Source organism: Theropithecus gelada, chromosome 1 (assembly GCF_003255815.1).
Source record: "Theropithecus gelada isolate Dixy chromosome 1, Tgel_1.0, whole genome shotgun sequence".
Classification (NCBI taxonomy): Eukaryota; Metazoa; Chordata; class Mammalia; order Primates; family Cercopithecidae; genus Theropithecus; species Theropithecus gelada.
This window is the reverse complement of record NC_037668.1, coordinates 32,199,926-32,205,365: the sequence shown is the minus strand read 5'-3', so window position 1 is coordinate 32,205,365 and position 5,440 is coordinate 32,199,926.

Here is a 5,440-nt window from a genome sequence, read left to right as displayed (position 1 = left end):
CCTTTCCAAAGTGCTGGGATTACAGGTGCGAACCACTGCACTCGGCCTCGTTGTGGCTTTAATTCACATTTCTCTGATGATGAGTGATACTCACACTTAGGTTTCTGTGTATAAACTTTACATTCAGCAAGTGGAGAATAATGGAATGCTTAAGAAAACCAAAATTTCCTTCTTTGAAGACTAAGAAGCAAGAAAACACCTTGCAAGACTGATTTTTTAAACACGAGAAAAAAATACAGAAGAATCAACTGCAGACACAATAGAGAAGAAGGTATAAAAATTATGAGCAACTATCTACCAATAACTTGGAAAACACTTAGAAAAATGATAACCTGGGGGAAAAATGCCGAGACTGGTGTAAGTAAAGGTTAAAATTGCATATCAGGCGGTGGCCTAAGAAGAGATAAGGAGCCATGGGAGAGCCGCTCCTCCCTCTGCTCAGCCCCAGGAATCCTGGCACAGCTGTAGCGTGCATGGTTACACCAGGTGTACACCATACACTTGTCAACCAGGACTCGTTCCAGAGATTTTAAATGGCGGAAAAACAGCTCACCTCATCCCACAAAGGCAGCGGAAACTTGGTTCTAAAACCGAGAGAGGACAGTAACAAGGAAAGGTAACTGCAGACTCATTCTATGTAGGCAAAAATCCTAAATCAAATATTAGCTATCCAAGTAAGAGTATTTTAGCAAGAACACTGGCCTGACCCAATGGACCAGATCAAAATCAAGGACAATTTCACGTCAGAAGATGCGTCGGTGCATTTGGGTGAGAAGAGAAATCAGATGACTGTACTGATGGCAGCAGAAAGAACATTGGACAGAGTTCAATGCCTGTTTGGGATAGAAATTCTTGGAAACCTGCCAAAGGACCTTTTTTTTTTTTTTTGAGACGGAGTCTCGCTCTGTCGCCCAGGCTGGAGTGCAGTGGCCGGATCTCAGCTCACTGCAAGCTCCGCTTCCTGGGTTTATGCCATTCTCCTGCCTCAGCCTCCCGAGTAGCTGGGACTACAGGCGCCCACCACCTCGCCCGGCTAGTTTTTTGTATTTTTTAGTAGAGACAGGGTTTCACCGTGTTAGCCAGGATGGTCTCGATCTCCTGACCTCATGATCCGCCCGTCTCGGCCTCCCAAAGTGCTGGGGTTACAGGCTTGAGCCACCGCGCCCGGCCCAAAGGACCTTTTTAAATAGTGGTTAGGTGCAAATGTCATGTTTAGGGGAGAAACTGATGAATTCAGGTCTGTTCAAAAGATGCCGCCCAGCAGGCCCTGCTGTGCCCACTGGGGTGACGGTCGTCTGGTCCTGCTATACCTCCTCCCAGCCGCCTACTCTTCACAACCCTGCCATGACATCCTGTGTCTTTGCTAGGCCTTCCCCATCACAGCACAAACTCCAGAGGCAGGGGCTTAGCTGCACACCCGGACCACCCGGAACTGGACCTGGGGAGAGCACGATGAGTGCTGTCACAAGAGTGAATAAAGTCAAATCAGAAGATGCCAGCATCAGCCTCGCTGCCCCCCACCGCCCCAGCAGAGCCCCAATGGCTGCAGGCAGTACCTTCAGACAAGGAGAAGCAACTGAGATATAAGGATCCCAGAGGAAGACACACCTGCCGTGGTTCTCAGGGGACAAGATTCTCTCCACAGAAAACCCCAAAGGGCTAACAGACATTGTTATAGCTGATAAGGATTCAGCAAGGTTGGCAATAAAATCCTATAAATCATGGAAAATGTACAACATGTGTAAAACCTATAACATCAATAGTGCTTCAACACCAACAATAACCAACAAGAAAACTACAAAACAAGACACCGCTCAGCATCGCAACAAAACCTGTCAATCTACAGGAATGTATCTGGCAAAAGAATTTCTGGATTCTTTCAATTCTTCTAGTAGCGTTTATAAAGACCTCAAAAGGCCTGAACAAATGACAACTGGAAGGCACATGTGACGTGAAAAATGTGACTTCCCAGCTATGTCGGATGCGTTCCAGTTTGCTGGAAAGGCTTAGCAACGGAGCCCACAGGTGGCATCTGGTGGGCAACCTGCCATGTCTAAAACGGACAAAGGTCTGGGGTCAAGAATGGCCGAGCCGAACCAGAGAGAGGAGGACTGAGCTGAGCGGGAGAAAGGAGGACCGAGCCGAACCAGAGAGAGGAGGACTGAGCTGAGCCGGAGAAAGGAGGACCCAGCCAAACCAGAGGAGGATCGAGCTGAGCCGGAGAGGGAAGGAGATGGGCAGAGACCCCACAGCCAAGGCCAAGTGTACAGAGAAGGCCCGTCTCGCCAAGACCAGAGATCTGCACATCAAAACACTGGTCAACGGCTTACTCCCACTAGCAAAAGTTGGAGGCAGAGGGCTCTGAGTGAATGTGGGGTGAGGATCCCCCCAGGAACCACTGGGGTCCCAGGGCCAGCCCTGGAGCCGGCGGCAGTCGGGGCATCGGTGGCCCTGGGGCCCAGCCAGCAGTGCCTCTGCCAGACACCAGGTGGCGCGAGAGGAAGGCGTGCAGCAGGCTGGGGAAGGGGAGTCCCTGCAGAGGACACTGCCAGGGCGGGGCATGTTCCGGAATGTTCCAGAGGGGCCAGATGAGCAGAGCGCCACTCAGATAGATCCTAAAACATGGTTGGGCAAGAGCAGGAACTAGGATGAGGTCATGTGAGTGCGCACCCTGTGTACAAATTCTCTGCCGGTCACAGGACAGCAGTAGGGGCTCTGTGGGCTGAGGACGCACATGGCACACGGGACGGGGTGGCGGGGACATGGGGGTGGGATGGAGGGACGTGCTCACTGTGAGACTCCAGATCTGACAGGTGACAGACCCAACTGTGCCTGTATAGACAGACTGGTGGCCTGTCCCATCTCTGGCTGGATGGAGGGACCGGTGGCCTGTCCAGTCTCTGATGGTTGTCCTGGCCTAGCTGGGGCGGCCTCTCCCACCTGGCTTCTGTGCCCCTGTGAACCACACCCCCCTGGCTCGCACAGCCCCAGGAGAGGTTAGGTGATGCCAGTCTGGACCCAGCAGTGTCCAGGGCTGCCCGCCCAGCGCTGGGCACTGAAGTTTGCCAAGATGAACCCCAGCCCTCGGCCTGGGCTGCCCCGAGCCTGGGCTATCCTGCCCTGGGTGGCCTTGGGGACGGGGCTTGGGTGCAAGGCCTCAGCAGCAGCCCTCTCCCACTGCCCTGCATCCACACAGCCCCCACAGCATCCCAGGCCAACCATGACCTGCAGGATGGGCTGGGACACCAAGCGCCACGGGCACCCTGGCACCCTACTCGGGACACAGGCCTTGTTGGCTAGACGGGTGTCTTTAGAGCCCTGATAGCCCCCTGCAGTGGGGCCCACTGACCCCTGCGGTGGGAAGAGGGTCTTTGGGCCTCAGTTTCACCCCCTGCAACAGGAGGGTCTGGACCTACCCAGGCTATGCGGCTGCACAGGAGGGCTGGGCCAGGCAAGTCCTGCCTCCCGGGACCCCTCTCCCGCTGAGCCGGCGTGGCAGGAGCCCCCGCGGTACCCCTATTATCTGGGGACTGTGGGTGGGGAAGTGTCCCTGGGTCCCAACACTGAAGTACGGGACGGGCTGAGGTTCCATGAGGAGAGTGAGCAAGAAGACCCTGGGGAGGGGGTGGTCGTCCTGGGGGTCCAGGCTTGCTCTGTCCTGCTGAGGGGGCCATGCACCGGGGCCAGTGAGGGCAGCACCCCAGGCTGAGCAGGGGCCCTCGGAGGGGCGTGAGCTGACACTGGTACTGGGGACAGGGCTACACAAGTCTGTGGCCCCCTCTCCTGACGCCCCTCCTGCCCAGAGGTCTCGCCCCTGCCTGGGCCCCCACACCTCACTGGCAGCCCAGGCCTGCGCTTCCTCACTCCACCTGGAGGGGTTCTTGTCCTGAGCAGGCCCGAACCGGGCCCTCCCCCAGTTTCCCCAGATGCCCCCAACAGCCTGGCCGCTGTCGCAGCAGGACAGCCACCCAGCCTGGGCCCGGACCCCCTTCCTGCAGGCTGAGCATTATCATTGCCCGCTGAAACGCAGAGGCTGCTGGAGCCGCTTGCAGACGGAACTGAGGTGCAGAGGCTGAGTCACCTGCCCCAGGTCACATACGCGAGTGAGGTCACAGAGTCAGAGGCCAGGCGTTCCAGACCCACCTTGCTCCATGAGCTGAGCATAAACTTGGCAGTGAGAACCACCAGGAGGCTGCAGGGCAGCTGGGTTTACATGAAAATGCTGCCCCCTGGCCACCAGACACACGCACACAGAGACAGACATGCTAGCACATGTGTACACACCACATGCCAACACACATACCCTACCTTGGCTGCCAGTTTGCTCCCACAGCAGCTCCAGGAAAAGCCCAAGGAGTAACCAGTTCACAGGCGGGATGGCGGAGGCTGGAGATGGCCATGTCGGGAGTGGAGGGGCTGGCCCCATCTCGGGATTCTGCTCCCAGGTTCCTCCTCTTTCCCAGAGCCCTGGCTGTGCCCCACCCTGCGAGGTGGCCACTGACCAAAGCCCTGCCCAGGACAGTCCTGTGTAGGCTCTGAGCCTGGCCTGGGCCATTGCTGCTGCCCAAGGCCATGGAGGTGACCGGGAGAGGAGCTGGCCCTCTGCCCACTGCATGGCCCTCCAGACCTCGCCTCCTCCCCTGAGCCCTGGTCCAGCAGGCCGGGGCTGGGAGGAGCTCGTTCTCTCAGCCCACCCCACCTCTCATGCACCAGGTCCTGCAGCTGCCCCAGGCCTGGGAGGGACGGAGGGCAGCCACCCATCACCATTTCTGGTTGGCATCTGGGGTAGATGAACCCCTGACTTTCCTGCACAAGCCAAGGGCCCCAGACCCAGGAGGATCCGGGCAGATTCTCAGGTGTATGCTGGGTGCTCCCTCCCTAAGGACAGCATTACCCAAGCCCACAAAGGCAACGGGCATTGGCGTGGGACACAGGAGGGCTGGCAGGGGCTTCCTGGGACAGAGAGAACCAGTCCTCCTCTCGCCGTGCCAGCCCAGGTCAGCCGACTGGCTCGAAGACTGCCTCTTCTGCCTGCAGGTCCCAGGACGAGACGGCTGGGAGGAAAGGCTGGGCGGGACGTGGGGCCTGCCTCCAACCCCGGGGACACTGCAGAGGGATCCCCAAAAGTTCTACTGAATCCCTGAGTCCTCTAAACCACTGGCCAGCCTGAGCCCTGCAAGGCGCAGCTATGCTGCCCCTGGGTTCTCAGCACACAATCGGGCCACTGGCCCTGTTCCAATGCTCCAGCCAGTGAGCAGACTGGCCACACCAGGGGCGAGCTCGGGGCAACCATGCATGAGGGGGCCGGTACCAGCCCACAGCACCCAACACAGGGGGGCCATGTCCAGGGGGCCTGGTGCCGGGCTGCAGCATCCTGAGTATGTCCCTGGAAAATGTGTGGCCACAGCCTTTGCCTGGGCTCAGTCACTGAAAATCCAGG